At 47.0% G+C, this 18,448-nt stretch overlaps 2 long non-coding RNA genes across 5 annotated transcripts; both read left to right on the forward strand.

Moving 5' to 3' along the window:
* The first annotated feature begins 6,250 nt into the window (after positions 1-6,250).
* Positions 6,251-17,461, forward strand: LOC126991704 (uncharacterized). Of its 2 annotated transcripts, none has more exons than XR_007745768.1 (5): positions 6,251-6,657; positions 8,111-8,339; positions 9,785-9,948; positions 13,190-13,394; positions 17,180-17,461. It is a non-coding gene; the product is annotated as an uncharacterized LOC126991704 (long non-coding RNA). The 2 variants fall into 2 exon arrangements; XR_007745767.1 differs by having other exon boundaries at positions 6,252-6,657; positions 13,207-13,394; positions 17,180-17,458.
* On the forward strand, positions 13,793-14,957 carry LOC126991706 (uncharacterized). Of its 3 annotated transcripts, none has more exons than XR_007745769.1 (3): positions 13,793-13,984; positions 14,181-14,477; positions 14,676-14,957. It is a non-coding gene; the product is annotated as an uncharacterized LOC126991706 (long non-coding RNA). The 3 variants fall into 3 exon arrangements; XR_007745770.1 differs by having other exon boundaries at positions 13,806-13,984; positions 14,181-14,378; positions 14,676-14,955; XR_007745771.1 differs by lacking the exon at positions 14,676-14,957 and adding an exon at positions 14,577-14,672 and having other exon boundaries at positions 13,806-13,984; positions 14,181-14,378.
* Positions 17,462-18,448: the final 987 nt, after the last annotated feature.

Here is an 18,448-nt window from a genome sequence, read left to right on the forward strand (position 1 = left end):
AATCCCCGCCCGGTGCCACCAAGCTGGGATTTTTCAGCCGCCGCCGAGTGGCTTAAAACTACCCACATGCTGTCCAGAAGACCACCTATCAACCCGGACTTTAGATTCTAGGATCAAAGATGAGCTCTGGGAGGGCAGCATGAGCCAATGCAAGATGGCGCCACTATAAACACTCGCCTGCGCCAGAACGGGCTGGACCGACCATCAGGACCCACGGAAAGAACCCTTGGACCGACAAACACGATCCACCTGGAAGACGCCTACCCGCGCAATAGGCCCCAATGTAAAAAAAAAAATATATATATATATATATATATATATATATATATATATATATATATATATATATATATATATATATATATATATATATATATATATATGTGCGTGTGTGTGTGTGTGTGTGTGTGTGTATTTATGTATGTAGGATGAATGACTGAATGACTGAATGCATGTACGTATAGATGTATGGATATTATGTATGTAGGAAGGTAAGCAATGAAGCCCTCTCGCATGAATGGAAACAAGTGTGACGGACAAAGGTGAGGCGGGAAAAGTGACGCCCATCCTACACATCACGCTAAATGATTGAGGGATTGGGATGTTTCGTCATGACGCCGCAACTACCATGGTCATAATGGCGCCAAGTGAACTGTACAAAAGGGCTGAGTAAAGTAAAATCTATAAATGTGTCTAAAAAGTTGATAAAATAAAATGGGTGATAAAATGTGCAATACTGGGCTACACTAACCCATCATGCCAAGGTGAGGTGGCGTGAGAGCACTCTATTCTATTTAGGAGCAGTAAGTAGCGGGCTTTTTTTTCATTATTGTTTTCTCTTTTTTTACGCCCTTGCATTGTCTCCTCTGCTGTAAAAAAAAAAAGTGAGACAGACTAAGGCAAACAGGACAGGGATCGGCAGGGTAATCTTAAATTCGACGCTCCACAAGCAGGATGAGGCAGGGGAGACAGTGTGAGGCGGTGTGAGACAGACTGACACGAAGGCAAACTAAACAGGGTTGGGCAGATTAATCTAGAATTCGACGTGCCACACACAAGCAGGGGGAGACAGGGAAGGTAACGTGCGTCCTACAAGTCAGGGTGTTTACCAAAGCATGCATTGGGACGGCAGGGCGAGACACAAGGGGGCGTGGAGCCTTGGCGTGAGGGTGTGAGCCGAGCCACGCCTGTCCACACACAACGATTTCACGGCTCGCTGGAGGGTGTTGGAGGCAGCCACGACAGCTTTTATGACGGTTTTCCTACTCTTCACAATCGTTTTTTTTTTGTGTGTTGTAAAATATAAAAAGATTCTTGAATAGGTCATCGTCCCGGACACTTCTTTCGCCTGCATGCACCACAAGTATCAGGCTGGCAGATCTGGGCCTCAGCATCAGGCACGAATAGGTTATAGTTTATTCTAGTCCTTCATCCCCAGTGCCTCTTCTTGGCCTGCCTCCGAACCCTGGACACGAGCTTCACAAACACGCACCACAAGTGTTACCGGCTCCTGGCACCAGTTCAGTGCTCGTTGGCGAGTCACCGGCGCCGAAAATATATTCGAATAAATAAATACTGAATGGCTGAATTCCTAAAGCTTTTGTTTTCCGGTCCAGTCATTGGAACGCACGCTAATTATTTCGGTAATGGTTCCCTCTGGAAGGGGAACGATTTTTGTTCAAACAATGGATGATGCATAAAACGTTTGTTGAGCCGAAGAGTTAAGAGAGCCTGGCAGGACGCCACCATGATATTGATTCATAATTATAATGAAGCGACGTGAAAGACTTCAACAATCAAGGATCATTAAATATTTTCTAAGACAATCACAAATAGATTAAGTCCAACCCTAAGCCAGCTATTAGTATGTAATAGCCTTTCTATATGATCACTCAAAGATGTATCAGCATTTTCAGTGCTAAGTATGAAATTCCTCATCTTATCTTCCCCTGTTAGCCTTTCAGTGCACCGCATACTCCCTTATATGACACTTAAATATGCGTATTCCACTGCTGTTGAGGTCACGGTCAAAGAGTCATAGTGTCTGTGTGTGTGTGTGTGTGTGTGTGTGTGTGTGTGTGTGTGTTTAGAGGGCCTCCATCCGGAAGGGAGTTACGATGGGAACAATTGGTTATATTGTTCGCATTGCAATTCATCGGCCCCTGCCGGAACGCCGATGACTGTGGCACTCAACCATATATTTTAATATACCAGGTCAACGGTGTGTGACATTCCGCCTCTTAACAGCTCTCACCAAAACTAAAAACTTAGCCATTCGCTGTTTTTTCTTCCTTATTAGTGGTATTCTGAACCTTCGTCCCTATCGCTGCCCTCTTCCTTTGTTGCACGTCTGCGACTGTACGGACGGGGCGTGCCTGCGCCCCTTTGCTGGTTCAGGCCACAGCCATTCAGACGGGGCGTGACCGCAGCCCGTCTTTGTGCATGGACGCCGCCGGCTTGAAGGGGCGTGTTTGCTGCCCGTTGCTCCGTCAGGCCGCCGCCGCCGGGAGGGAGGGTGACCGCCGCCCCTCCCTGCGTCTGGCCGCCTTGCAGCGCCTCCAGCAGCGCCTCCAGCATGTGGATCAGCGCCTGGAGGGTCGGGCGCTCGCCGGGCCCCGGCCTGATTACGGCGTTCACCCAGGCCCTGATGGGGGAGAGGCACGGGGCACTACTGAGGCCTCCGTGCATGGCCAGCGCGTGGCGAATGATGCTGGCCAGATCGTATGTGTCTATGTCCCTGATCCACGGGGGGACGTCCAGAGGCAGCCTCGGCACAAGCCATGACGTGAAGGGCTCCGGCTCCTCATTCCTATTTATCTGCCTCATGTCCGGTCGCTCGGCCACGCCCAAGTTCATCACGGGGGCCTCTGGGCCTTGACTGCCGTTGCGCACACACAAGGTATCGCCCTTACTGTCGTTGTGGGCGTAGCCTTCCCTGGCCAGTTCCTGCAGCGTGCGGGCGACTTGCAGCACGACGCTCAGCAGGTCTGGCAGCGAGGGGTCTGTTGCGAAATATCTCTCAACAGTCAGCCCAGCGTAGCGAGTTACTAGCCAACGCCTCCTGACGCAGGCGCCGACCAGTCGCTGTACCCCGGCCACCACCTGCAGCCTCTGCAGGATGGACGCCTCCTTCACGAGGTCCCCCACGCTGCCACTGTAGTAGGTCTTGATGACCAGTTCCTCACCGCTGTGAGGGTCCCACACCTTGCAGCAGGAGCCGAAGGCCCCGGCGCCCAGAGTCTCGTGCGCTTTGCTGCTCAGCAGGGCTTCCTGTCGCTCGTCGAGGAGAGGGACGCCTGCCTCCTGAAGGAGACTCACGGCGTGCCTCTCTTCAGCGGAGAACTGTTGCTGCTTTTCTCCAGCGGGCCTCCGCCTGTCAGGTAGCTTCCAGTAGTCTTTTGATTCTTCCTTTCCTTTGTTCCCTGAAGGCCCCTGCCGCTGTTTCTTAGCGGGCCACGACGAGCACTCGGCGTCTGGTGCCGGTCTCTTGGTGACTTCCCTTGTCTTGTCGTCTCCTTGCTGTCCGGGGACGCCCACTTGGTGCTCGGCGTCTGGTGCCGGTCTCTTGGTGACTTCCCTCGTCTTGTCGTCTCCTTGCTGTCCGGGGACGCTCACTTGGTGCTCGGCGTCTGGTGCCGGTCTCTTGGTGACTTCCTCGTCTTGTCGTCCCTTGCTGTCCGAGGACGCTTACTTGGTGCTCGGCGTCTGGTGCCGGTCTCTTGGTGACTTCCCTCGTCTTGTCGTCCCCTTGCTGTCCGAGGACGCTTACTTGGTGCTCGGCGTCTGGTGCCGGTCTCTTGGTGACTTCCCTCGTCTTGTCGTCCCCTTGCTGTCCGAGGACGCTTACTTGGTGCTCGGCGTCTGGTGCCGGTCTCTTGGTGACTTCCCTCGTCTTGTCGTCCCCTTGCTGTCCGAGGACGCTTACTTGGTGCTCGGCGTCTGGTGCCGGTCTCTTGGTGACTTCCCTCGTCTTGTCGTCCCCTTGCTGTCCGAGGACGCTTACTTGGTGCTCGGCGTCTGGTGCCGGTCTCTTGGTGACTTCCCTTCTCTTGTCGTCCCCTTGTTGTCCGGGAACGCTCACCTGGTGCTCGGCGGCGCTGCGGCCAACGGAGCACAAGCTTTTCTTCACTACGTCAGGAGACGTCTTCTCCTCCTCCTCCATCCAGAGGGACTTCCTCTTGGCAGGTTTGTTTTTCTCGGGGCCAGAGTAAGTGTGGGCAACGCAGCCGTCACTCACACACTTCCTTTTCTTCACTACGGCAGGAGACGTTGTCTCCTCCCCCAGGCAAAAGGACTTCTTCTTGGCGGGCTTGTTCTTCTCGGTGCTTGAGGTGCGGCCGGAGGCCGAGGTGGGTGATAACTCTTCTTCACGGTCTGGTCGATCCATCACGTAAGCTGTGTACAGTAACAGGGGCTCTCACAGACCCTACACCTCGGTTTGGTGGAGATATTTTGGGGAAATTTTTGGGAGAATGGAGTTGGCAGAGTTCGGAAAGTAGTCTAGAGCTAGTGGATTCCACACACCGCCTTTTCTCTTTATATCGCATCCAATAATGAACAGATAAATAAACATGTTAACAATGTGCAAAAAAACTTTACACACACACACACACACACACACACACACACACACACACACACACACACACACACACACACACACACACACACACACACACACACACACACACACACACACACACACACACACACACACACACACACACACACACACACACACACACACACACACACACACACACACACACACACACGCAAACACACATATTCTCCTTCTCCTCCTCTTCCTCCTCCTCCTCCTCCTGCTCCTCCTCCTCTTCCTCATCCTTCTCGTCGCACTCTGCCATTCCCTCCATTCCTTGCCACCAAACCCAAACACTCTCTCCCCTCCCACCCTGCTAGCTCCACTCCTCTCCTCTACAACCCCATATCCTTCCCTGCTACACCTCCCCAGCCGCCCCTGCCACCCCCCTACCGAGCCGACCTTCCTTGCACCACACTTAAAAAGGTGATGAAGGACTCCCCCGAGCTAGGCAGATAAGACCATATAGTTCCACCACCATTATCCTCCCTACACTTAACACCCTCCTCCCTGCTACCACACCCAGTCTTCCTTACCCCCATCACCCTTTTCATCTACCCCTGCCTCCCTCCCATCCCATCTCCCCCTACAACCCCCTTCCCCCCTCCTCCCCCTCCCGCCTCTCACTTCGGGTCCACACTCCATTAGTTGTCCACTGAGAAATATGAATATAATAGGCGTGGCATTACGCCTAACTGTGCACGGAGGACGAGGCGACGTGTCCGGAATACGAAACAACGGCGCGGAAGAGGAGGCGCCTACACATAATGAAGAGTAGTTGAGGAGTAGGGGCAGGGGAAGAATAACTAGGAGGAGGAGTACAAAGATGATAAAGATGAGGGAGGGATAAATCGGTGTAGGAGGAAGAGGAGGAGTCTAGAGATGATAAAGATGAGGAGTGAGAGAATAGGAGCAGATGAGGAGCAGGACTTGAAGTGCTCACAGACGTTGTGAAGATTGTGAACCATATCCGAGGGAGCGCAACAACTTCAAGGATTTCTAAAGTGCTTTGTGAAGAAATGGGCTCTGTCTTCTTTGTTCTCCTGTTTCACACGGAGGTACGTTGGCTCTCACGTGGCAAAGTTCTGAATCGCGTGCTGCAACTTCGAGAGGAAATAACGATGTTGTTGCAAGAAGGTCGAACCTCGAAAGAAAATCTTCTTCACGAAATGATGCAAGATGACTGTTTCGTAACAAAAGTTGCCTACTTGGCTGATTTCTTCTCTGAAGTGAATTCCCTGAATATTTCACTCCAAGGAAACCTTGCAATGCTGCACACAGTTCGTGACAAAGTGGCAATATTCAAGTGTAAGATTCAACTTTACGTGAAAAGAGTTCAGGACAGTGACACAACTTTCTTCCCTCTATGACAACTATCCTAGATTCTATGGCAGAATCTGAATGCAGTTTCCGTGAGGAGATCTTGGCTCATCTTCTGCCAGTGATTGGAGAGGACCCAACACCCCCACAAAGTGACGATGCAAATCAACAACAAAGAAATAATGGGAATAAAAGTTTCATCCTCACACCACTCAGCAACGATCAAAGAAGCAACGATGAAACAGAGCGACCCAACGAAATACCAAAAAATATAAAAAAAGCAGCATCAGGATTAGCGTCCCGTTGGCAAGACACAAACACCGCCGAGGCTCGGAGGAGGAGGAGGCGGCGACGGCTCCCTCACGCCTGGCGCCGGAAAGATGCTTGCTGCTGTCTGCTGTGACTCTGGCGGCGGTGATGACGCAGGAGGCCTCTGGTGCCGAGACACGGGCGTTCAGAGCGGCCAAGACTGCGGCCCAGCACCACCCCCGGCCCGGCCAGGCATTCATCGAGGCCAACTGTACCCGACACTTGTGCCCTAATGTAACGCACGGTGCCCGACCTTAAGACCCCTAACTACTAACGACGCCTCCGAGCGAGCCCTCCCCCTCCTTTATATTCAACCAAATGAAACCTAACTTAATCCTCTGAGACGTCCACTCCCATACGTAGGGCTAATTAGGACAGGTGAACTCCTCAGGCAGCTCAACACAGTGTCCATCAACAGCTCCAAGGTATGTCGGCATGTGAAAGAGTATTGGTAAAGGATGGAGAAGTCTGCAGAATCCTCACTTTACAGCAGGCATAAGTGCATGTAGCAAATCCTGAGTGACAATGACTGTCGCTTAACCCCGTCAGTGTCCGGCCCAGCTCAGCATGCCAAGAACACCCCTACAGGAGAACAGCTAGGCAGTTGACAGTAGGACAGAAGAGGCTTGTAGGGAAGAATAAATGTCATGGTGAGCAAACTATAGAATCACACCCTTTTTAACCTGAAACCACGGGTAATTCCAGAGTTGGGTGTGCTCAGAAATAGTTTTCATTGTCAGTGAAACAGTAATTGTCATTTGCTACCCTTTCTGTCATGAGTTATTTTTCATATGTTCATTACTGTTCATAATTTGTTTTAATAACTGAGCTCATTTGTGACTCCTTGCCCTGTGTCTGCAAGGAACTGGGGAGGTGATTATGGTGTCATTAAACTTATTATTACAGTAAAACCCCGATTATCCGAAAGCGGATTATCCGAAAAACCGGATTATCCGAAATTGATCTGGATAATGCAATTGAAAAAACAATTCTATACTAAAACGTTATAAAACATCAAAAATAAATAAAAGTAACTACATATGTACTATATTAACACATTTAAAATTGATAAGAACAGTTAAAATGAATATGCTTTCTAATACGTATTGCCGAAATAGCTTGTAACGAATAGATCAATGTATTAGACAAAAAACATTAAACAAACTCTCAACAACACCACGTCCGCACCTTCGCCCCAGCAAGGACGTAGGTGCGGCGAACGAACAAACTACTGCACGACTACTCTCACACCGTACTCTCAAGACAACGACACAAACACGACTCCCCTCTCCACTCCATGCCACATTCCCCTTCCAACATACGAGTTGCGCGATAATATGAGTCATCATACTGTGTCTCCACCTGCACGATGCACGATGTTTAGCGTAGCGTGTGTTTGTTTGGTTTCATTGTTTACATCGTCAGTCGGCGGCAGTCGCGTCACACACTTCACACTGGGCAGTCGCATCGCGTTCTACCTGTGCTTCGACCTCACTTCTTTCTACATCACCATGCCGAAAGAAACCGGGAAAAGGAAGAAAGTCGATCAAACTGGCGGCGATCAAAATGGCGGCCATAAATCCGGATTATCCGAAAAATCGGCTTATCCGAAAGAGGCTTCCCCCCTTCCATTTCGGATAATCGGGGTTTTACTGTATTATTATTATTATTATTATTATTATTATTATTATTATTATTATTATTATTATTATTATTATTATCATCACTGAGATCCATGAAAGCAGGTCAAGGGAGGATAGAAAAATGCTACAGACCCAAACCCTTGATGAGCAGACATGGATATAAAGGAGAAAAATAGAAGAAGGGAGTCAAACCCAGTGCCTGGTGAGTTGCCTGACAGCCATAACCTTTCTCCAGGAATGGTGGGACATCCGGCACAGCAAGGATGGGCTGGCGGAGGAGGAGCTGTCCGTGAGTGGCTGCAGAGTGGTGTGGTCCCGAGGTCAGGCTGGCCGAGTGGGGTCCCGGCAGGTTGTCAAGTGCATGACCTGAGACTCGGCTGTGATACAGGCCATGCTCGCCTCCTCCTACACCTGCCCAGACCAACCGTCCCTGCTGGGAGAACCTGTCCCTCAAGAACCCACAGGTGACCTTTGCTCTTTGACTATTAGTAAAATATGAGGTTGCCAGACCAGACTGATAGACTTTTTTATTACAAGGGCAAAAACAAAGACAACAGCAACACACTGCTCCCAACAAAGGTGTAAAGAACGGGAGGCCAAGAGCTGTGTGGCCTCCAATCACCACCCGCCGAGGGAAGTTTTTTTTTTTTTTTTTTACATCAAAGGAGACGGCTCAAGGGCAACAAAAAGAGTGCATAGAAAAAAAAATCCTGCTGCTCACCGCTCCGTGTTCTTGCTCTTATTTACGGATGTATTTATTTACTCGTTTTTTTTTTTTTTTGTTCATTATTATTTTTTTTCTGCCGCGTGGTGTAATAATGCTGTGGTGATTCTCTCTTTTTTTTTTTCTTCATCCGCATCACTCTCCCATTCATCCTTGACCTTTCGTTTACTGTCATTGTCATCCACCTCGTCCTAGTTACAGTAGAGCCCCATTCAGCGCGAGAATTAGGTGGATGAAGCGGCCGCACTAACTGAATAAAGTAACCAATATGAAAAAAAATATTTGGTTCAGACGTGGGTCTGACTTTTGGGTTTGATAACTACTCAAAATAATCACTCACATTAAAAAAAACAACCCTACGATTGGCTGGGCTCTGAAAACACACTTGTGATTCGCTGGGAGTCCGGTGACGTCATCGCCGGCGCTCACCCAGCCAGCGGCCTCGCTGCCTTAAGGCAGTGTGTCACACTGGCTGTTTTCTTTTAACCATTGTGGCTACTGGCAACGTCCGTGCACCCATCCGGGAGCGAGTTGTCGGTTCACCGTAACTTGGTGTCACACTGAGCCCTTTTTTTTCCACCGCGTTGGCGGCAGCTTGGACAACTGGCAAGTCCAAATTTTCCTGGTGTGCGTCACATACGGCCAAGGTCAGTTGCCCGTACCCACATCCACAACGTAAACAAAGCACTTGCCCTGTATCAACATGGCGTAAAGTAAGGGCTCTCGCAGCTTGTGCCGCGCATCATGGCGGCTTGGCGCAATTTTCAAAATTCAGTCGTGGTGGCTGCTCGCGCTAACTGAGGCTTTCGCGCTAATTAATTTTTTTCTTGGTAGATGGTGGCTTGTGCTAATTGATCTTGCGCTAAGTGGGGCTCTACTGTACTTTTTTTTTCTTCATCCGCTTTGCTCTCCCATTCATCCATTTCCTTGTTCTCTCATTTACTGTCATTGTCATCCACCTCGTTCTAGTTACCTTTTTATTTTCCTTCATCCACATCACTTTTTCTTATTTTTTATTTTCCCTTCGACACTCTCATTTACCGTCACAAGGATTACCTTTCGTTCTCGTACGCAGTCTTCCATCTGTTGCACTCTTCTGGGTGTGACCAAGCTATTGTGTTTATTTATATATCTACAATACTTACTTATTCATTTTTTATTTATTATGTATTTTTACTGTCGCAGGTTCAATCACAGGCTCTGTGAAGCTTACGTGGAGGAAAACTGGTCTCCCGGCCAGGTGGTCATCAACCTTGTGGCCACGGACCTTGACGCCTGGGACCTGGGCAAGCTGAGATACACCGTCCTGCACCAGACCTCAGAGGCAGCCGTCACCATGAACAAGGAAGGTAGAGAAAGACTGAATTTACTTGTACTCTTGAAAGAGATTCGTATGGAGGTTTTACGCATTAATGTTATTGTTCATAGTTATAGTGGAAGTAGTAGTAGTAGTAGGAGGAGGAGGAGGAGCAGGGAAAGGCAGCAGACTAAAGAACTAAAGAAGGAGAAAAAAAAGAGCTGGAAACCTGCCTTTTTTCCCTCCCACATATCATTGAAGTTTTCCCTGAGATCATATTACAGTAACTTATCTCTTGACCTGCATTTCATACCTCAAGAAAACACATCACTAGAGCACGCTGTTGTGAGGCATTGATTGAAAGACACCCTAAACTTAACCTAACCTAACAAAACCCTGAACAGTTACCATACATCTTGACTCGGAAAACTCATATTTGCTTCCTTACTAATGAGACTTTCTATATAACAAAGAGAGGCCATTCTTTGTTGATTCATATTGAAAGACACCCTAAACTTAACCTAACCTAACAAAACCCTCAACACATCTTTCCTCAGAAAACTCATATTTGCTTCCTTACTAATGAGACTTTCTATATAACAAAGAGAGGCCATTCTTTGTTGATTCATATTGAAAGACACCCTAAACTTAACCTAACCTAACAAAACCCTCAACAGTTACCATACATCTTTGCTCAGAAAACTCATATTTGCTTCCTTACTAATGAGACTTTCTATATAACAAAGAGAGGTCATTCTTTGTTGATTCATAATGAAAGACACCCTAAACTCAACCTAACCTAACAAAACCCTCAACAGTTACCATACATCTTTGCTCAGAAAACTCATATTTGCTTCCTTACTAATGAGACTTTCTATATAACAAAGAGAGGTCATTCTTTGTTGATTCATATTGAAAGACACCCTAAACTCAACATAACCTAACAAAGCCCTGAATAATTACCATACACTTGACCCAGAAAACTGATATTTGCTTCCTTACTAATGAGACTTTCTATATAACAATGTGAGGTCATTCTTTGTTGATTCATATTGAAAGACACCCTAAACTCAACATAACCTAACAAAACCTTCAACAGTTACCATACATCTTGACTCAGAAAACTCATATTTGCTTCCTTAGTAATGAGACTTTCTATATTACAATGTGAGTACCGTCATGGCAAAACTTAAGAATAACCACTCCAAACCAATATTCGTAGTAATTTAGCACGTGAAAGAATTATCATTATAATGCATTTTCGTATACGTTTTACCTTGGGAGGGGCCAGGGGCAAGCCTCTTTAATTATAGAGTTAGGTGGCTTGGATTTTCGAAGTCCATTGTTATTGTTTCACAACCGCCTCTATACACAGACTGAGCCTCATACCTGCCTTGCAGTGCACCCAACAAACTAGTTCCTAAGTCAGTAATATCCAAAATGCGCATGGACTATAACAATTTCGGACAAAAAAACGGTCTTTTAAGAGTTTTACGTTATTTTTTTCTCTATATTAAAGCAACTAATGCCGCAGCTATTTGTATTTTCTAATACATTCGTAAAATATTACTACGCGAGGGTATCAGCGGCAGCACCTAACGGTGGGTTCCTGAAGTCAGTTGTTTTCAAGCCGCCATAATGGATGGAAGGCCCGACACTCACTCCCTCAAAATATCAGTCTACTTTACCTTTCGGTAAGTGTTAACTGAGTATTTAACCTCTTTATTGGTGTGCATGTAGGTTGACAAAAGGACCGATTACTATCCCAGTACCGGGTCCAACAAAGACACGGGCGTGTCATGTGTCACATGGTGTGACAAGCACGTGTCAGAAAACAAACGGATATTGTTCAATGCGCGATACTTATAGTGGAGTTTGAGTAAAATGGAGGCCAGGGTCATACGTAGCAGTCGGTAGGTCACTCCTGCGTCAGTTAACAGCAGGAGCGTCAGTTCGATTTGGATGACAGCTGTCACAAATCTGTTTTATTTTGTACCTTAAACTACTCGGTAAAAATTATCTAGCATCAACTTACAAGAAGTGGATGGGTTAACCATCAGTATTGTACCATATGTAATTTTGAAACATGACATTTCCCAAGAGTTGCTCGACTACGATTGGGGTGGTGGGGTGGGGGTTCAACTACGCTGACCATCCAATTACACGCCCTACACTCGTCAACAGACCCGCTGCGGCGGCTGCTACGTTATATAGGAATAGATTACAAGAGTATACGTTAGGGAATTTCCTTTCTTTAGAGACTAGGGATTTTTCCCGATTTTGGGGATTTTTGTAGGGACATTTTGAAAGCCCATTTTTCAGTGATTTGGCCGTCCACCACCAACACCACTGTTCCCTACAGGGATTAATCGAGCTAACGACCACCAAAACTACAGCTCCCTAAAGGGATTAATCGAGCTAACGCCGCCGCCGCAAAATAGCTCGCATTCATTACCTGCCGTATGAAGCATCACTAGGTCTTCATAAAAAAAATTTCTACAAACGTTTGGTTAGCGACGGTACGCTTGGTTAGCAACGGTACGCTTGGTTAGTGTTGGTATGCTTGGTTAGCGATGGTACGCTTGGTTAGCGATGGTACGCTTGGTTAGCGATGGTACGCTTGGTTAGCGATGATATGCTTGGTTAGCGACTAGCCCACGCATGTGAGACCAGGTCCACCACGCGTGGTTATTTTTTTTTTTTTAGAACACGCGGCCCAACGGCTGCCGTGCTGAGGGCCGGGTATAGCCTGGGCCTGTTCAGCCAGAGTCCCGGATGACCTTGAGTCATGGCTCAGGGCTGTTTTGGGGTGGTTAGCGATGGTATGATTGGTTAGCGATTAGCCCACGCATGTGAGTATACGGTTGGGATTTTCCTTACTTTCGAGACTAGGGAATTTTTCCTGATTTAGGGATTTTTCTAGGGAAATTTTGGAAGGCCATTTTTCAGTGATATGGGCTCCCCCCCCCCCAATACCCCGGTTCCCCACAGTTCCCCAGGCTTGTCTCGGGGGATTGGGGGGGCTGGGGTGGTGGAGGGGGTGGAGTGGTGATTCTTAAGATTTACCCTCAGAAAACTCACATTTGCTTCCTTATTAATGAGACTTTCTATATAACAAAGAGAGGCCATTCTTTGTTAATTCATATTGAAAGACACCCTAAACTTAATCTAACCTAACAAAACCCTGAATAATTACCATACACTTGACCCAGAAAACTCATATTTGCTTCCTTAATAATGAGACTTTCTATATAACAATGTGAGGTCATTCTTTGTGTATTTATACCATACAGACTTCACCCCTTCCCAGGCAGTCTATACACTGAGGCACCCCTGGATCGCGAGTCCCTGCCCGTGCACAGCCTCAAGGTGTCCGTGATGGACGAAGAGATCCGGGCCAGCTTCACGGTGGTGCGCGACAAGAACAAAAACCCACCAGTCTTTACGCTGCCGGAGTACCAGGCGAACATCATGGCTCCCAGGACGACCATTCTCAAGGTGGGGAACAGGGAGGAGAATATAGGGAAAGAGGAAGAGAAGCAGAGAGAAAAAGGGGGAAGGGGAGGAGAAAAAAAGAGATGAGGAAGAGGAAGAGAAAAATCAAGCATTTGTGGTGGATAGTGGAGTGTTTCCCATGTGGTATTGGTGTGCTGGATATCCCTTCAATGCTAGCCTGGTAACATACACTCCCAGGTCTTTCTCTGACTCTGTGGTGGATAGTGGAGTGTTTCCCATGTGGTATTGGTGTGCTGGATATCCCTTCACTGGTAGCCTGGTAACATACACTCCCAGGTCTTTCTCTGGCTCTGTGGTGGATAGTGGAGTGTTTCCCATGTGGTATTGGTGTGCTGGATATCCTTCACTGGTAGCCTGGTAACATACACTCCCAGGTCTTTCTCTGGCTCTGTGGTGGATAGTGGAGTGTTTCCCATGTGGTATTGGTGTGCTGGATATCCCTTCACTGGTAGCCTGGTAACATACACTCCCAGGTTTTTCTCTGCCTCTGTGGTGGATAGTGGAGTGTTTCCCATGTGGTATTGGTGTGCTGGATATCCCTTCACTGGTAGCCTGGTAACATACACTCCCAGGTCTTTCTTTGCTTCTGTGGTGGATAGTGGAGTGTTTCCCATGTGGTATTGGTGTGCTGGATATCCCTTCACTGGTAGCCTGGTAACATACACTCCCAGGTCTTTCTCTGCCACTGTGGTGAATAGTGGAGTGTTTCCCATGTGGTATTGGTGTGCTGGATATCCCTTCACTGGTAGCCTGGTAACAGACTCCCAGGTCTTTCTCTGCCTCTGTGGTGGATAGTGGAGTGTTTCCCATGTGGTATTGGTGTGCTGGATATCCCTTCACTGGTAGCCTGGTAACATACACTCCTAGGTCTTTCTCTGCCTCTGTGGTGGATAGTGGAGTGTTTCCCATGTGGTATTGGTGTGCTGGATATCCCTTCACTGATAGCCTGGTAACATACACTCCCAGGTCTTTCTCTGCCGCTGTGGTGGATAGTGGAGTGTTTCCCATGTGGTACTGGTGTGCTGGATATCCCTTCACTGGTAGCCTGGTAACATACACTCCCAGGTCTTTTTCTGCCTCTGTGGTGGATAGTGGAGTGTTTCCCATGTGGTATTGGTATGCTGGATATCCCTTCACTGGTAGCCTAGTAACATACACTCTCAGGTCTTTCTCTGCCTCTGTGGTGGATAGTGGAGTGTTTCCCATGTGGTATTGGTGTGCTGGATATCCCTTCACTGATAGCCTGGTAACATACACTCCTAGGTCTTTCTCTGCCTCTGTGGTGGATAGTGGAGTGTTTCCCATGTGGTATTGGTGTGCTGGATATCCTTTCACTGGTAGCCTGGTAACATACACTCCCAGGTCTTTCTCTGCCTCTGTGGTGGATAGTGGAGTGTTTCCCATGGGGTATTGGTGTGCTGGATATCCCTTCACTGGTAGCCTGGTAACATACACTCCCATGTCTTTCTCTGTGGTGGATAGTGGAGTGTTTCCCATGTGGTATTGGTGTACTGGATATCCCTTCACTGGTAGCCTGGTAACATATACTCCACGACTTTCTACTCATGCTCATCCCTATACTGTCCAAACCCCATATGCATGAGTTAACCAGCATCTTCACTCTTTCATCCCTCGCACTGGTAAACTCTGGAACAATCTTCCTTCATCTGTATTTCCTCCTGCCTACGACTTGAACTCTTTCAAGAGGAGGGTATCAGGACACCTCTCCTCCCGAAATTGACCTCTGATTTTGGACACTCCTTTAACCTCTGTTCGGGAGCAGTGAGTAACGGGCTTTTTTTTATTTGTTTCTTTGTGCCCTTGAGCTGTCTCCTTAGCTGTAAAAAAAAAAAAAAAAAAAAAAAATCAGTTATACACTTTTAACACTTGCCCGAAGATGTGATCCGGCCCTATGGCTTTCCTTCCATCTAAAGTTTCCATCAGCCTCAACAGTTCCCCTTTCTCAACCTTTACATAATTTAGCTTCTCTTCAGTATGATTTTCAAGCCCCCTGTCAAAGTCGGTCTCTTTCGTAAACACTTTATGAAAATTTTTATTTAATATTTTTGCAATTTCTTCGTCCTTCTCGTAGAATACACTTTTTTCTTTAAGTGTTTCCGCTCCTGCATTTCTTTCTAACTTCCTTTTCCTTTCCTTCCTTCCTTCCTTTTTTCTTTTTCTTTTCTTTCCTTTCCCTTCCTTCCTTCCTTTTCTTTCATTTCCTTTCCCTCCTTCCTACCTTCCTTTCCCTTCCCTTCCTTTTCTTTCCTTTCCTTTCCTTCCCTTCCTTCTTTCCCTTTCCCTTCCCTTCCCTTTCCTTCAATAACCTTCCCCTTCCTTCCTTCCTTCCTTTCCTTCCCTTCCCTTCCTTTCCTTTCCTTTCCCTCCCTTCCTTCCCTTCCCTTCCATTTATGAATTTGTAAAACATTTTTGGTTCTTCCTCACAACAAAAAACTATTCTTCTTTCAAATTTAGCTTCCTCTTCTCTCCTTATTTTCACATATTCATTTTTTTCTTTTTATATTTGTCTCTGTTATTCTTATTTGGTCTTGTCTTTAAATTCAATATCAATACTCCTCTTCATATCAGTCCAGTCTACCCCAGCGAAGAAACTCTTGAGTCCAACGTAATCTGCCTTTGCATAATTTTTCCATTTTTCCTTATATGTCTCATCCCGATATTCATATCTTTCCTTACTTTTCATCTGTGTGTTTCAATCTGACTGTGTGTGTGTTTATTTGCATTTTCTGAAGCTGTATGTGTGTGTGTGTGTGTGTGTGTGTGTGTGTGTGTCCATCTGTATGAGTGTGTGTGTGTGTGTGTGTGTGTGTGTCCATCTGTATGAGTGTGTGTGTGTGTGTGTGTGTGTGTGTTAAGAAGCTGTACAAACAGTAAATTGATTCATTGGGTTTCCAACAACGTGATGTAAGAGACGTGTAAATAACAGCAGCCAAGTATTGGGGGAGCCAAGGCCCCGGGTGCGCGGTTTCGGGGGCGCCAAAATTGGACACCAGAATTTTGAATTGTAAGAAATATAAAATAATATAAAAACTTCTCCAGTTGAGTCAAAGTGTGATTTTAGCTGCGCTGTTCCTATAAAGTACACACCTTTGAGGTCGCTGGTGTTCCACGGCCTGACATTTGATAGCTACTTTTACCGAGGACTATATGATCACCAGATCACTGTACTGCCCCAGGTGCCAAATTTTAAAGATTCGCCACTGGTAAATACATTTCTTCTCGTAGAATTTCCTGTTTTACTCCAATCCATGTGTGTGTGTGTGTGTGTGTGTGTGTGTGTGTGTGTGTGTGTTACTCTCCTGTGCACTGAGGCAATGATTCACAGCCTAAAACAGTTAGGAAATGTGTTAAGGATGAAATAGGATGCTCGGAAACGGTAGTCTGAATTTTATGGTGAAAGATCCATCCTGCCGGGGGGGACCTGGAATGGACGGGGCAGCTTGGGGCAGACTGTCAGGGGTGGAGGAAAGAATAGAAAGGGAGGGGAAGGGAAAGGAAGAAGGAAGGAAAGGAAGGATAGGAAAGAAAGGAAATGGAAAGGAAGGAAGGAAAGGAAGGAAGGAAAAAAGGAAGGAAAGGAAAAAAAGGGAAGGATAAGAAAGGAAGGGAAGGGAAAGGAAGGAAGGAAGGAGGAAAGGAAAGGAAAGGAAAGAAAAGGAAGGGAAGGGAAAGGAAGAAAAGGAGGGAAAGGAAAGGAAGGGAAATAACAACAACAACAGGATGCTAATGAGTCTGTTTGTCCACAGCTCCAGAAAACGACGAAAGGAAGAACCAAAGGAAGGAAGGAAGACCATCTCAGAAGACCCCAGAGTCAGCCCCTACAGTCCATCATAGTCCAAGAAATAGCTGAAGGAAGTCTAAAGTCCAAGCAACCTTCCTTTTTTTCTGATTCAAGTTGTCTTTACCTTCAGCGAGGGGGCAAGGCGACCATGGACCTCTCCCTTCCTTTTCTTTCCTTTCCTTTCCCTCCCTTCCTTCCCTTCCCTTCCTTTTCTTTCCTTTCCTTTCCCTCTCTCCCTTCCTTCCTTTTCTTTCCTTTCCTTTCCCTTCCTTCCTTCCTTTCCCTTCTTTCCTTTTCTTTCCTTTCCTTTCCCTCCCTTCCTTTTCCTTCCCTTCCTTCCTTTCCTTTTCTTTCCTTTCCCTTCCTTCCTTCCTTCCTTCCCTTCCCTTCCTTTTCTTTCCTTTTCTTTCCCTTCCCTTCCTTCCTTCCTTCCTTTCCCTTCCCTTCCTTTCCTTTCCCTCCCAACCTTTCCCGCCCTTCCTTTCCTTTTCTTTCCCTCCCTTCCCCTTCCTTTCCTTCCCTTCCCTTCCCTGTCATCAGCCCCACTGTGTCTGCCATCCATGTCTTGCAGCAGGCCAGCGATGAGTTCGATCCTTTGACATCCTCTTCTTCCTTCCAAGCAAGCAGTCACTCTCTCCTCAGCACATGACCCAGAAGCTTCACTTGTCCTATGCTTTTCATCTAGTGCCTGTCTGCTGCTGCTGCTCTTTGTCATAGAGTTAAGTTGTCATTATCTTAGTTAGTTAGTTAGTTAGAGGTCCAGATAATTGTTGTATGGGCAAGACTCCTGTCCCTCCCTCTCCTTCCCTCCCTTCCTCTCCCCCTGTCCCCCAAGTTCCCAGTCTGCGGAGGTCCGGATAAATGTTGTAAGGGTAAGACTCCTGTCCCTCCCTCTCCCTTCCTTTCCAGTCTTTCTCTCTTGTTCCATTATTTATTTTCTCTCCCTCCCTCTTGCGTTGCTCTCTCCCTTCTTTCATCTCCTCTTCCTTCAGCCTTATTATCGTCTTCCTTCTAATCCATATCATTTTCTCTCTCCCTTTTACATCTGCTTTATTTCCTTCTCTCTCTTCAAACCCATTGGAATAACAATAATAATTACACACACTACAATTCCATCTTTATTTATCAACAGCACACACACACACAGGGGAGGTCATGTGGCTATCTATGGTGTGGGTTGGGTCGCTGTCTAAGAGGGCATGTGTCTGTAGGGTTATAAACATCCTGTAGGGTG

This window comes from Eriocheir sinensis, unplaced genomic scaffold (assembly GCF_024679095.1).
Source record: "Eriocheir sinensis breed Jianghai 21 unplaced genomic scaffold, ASM2467909v1 Scaffold323, whole genome shotgun sequence".
Classification (NCBI taxonomy): domain Eukaryota; kingdom Metazoa; phylum Arthropoda; class Malacostraca; order Decapoda; family Varunidae; genus Eriocheir; species Eriocheir sinensis.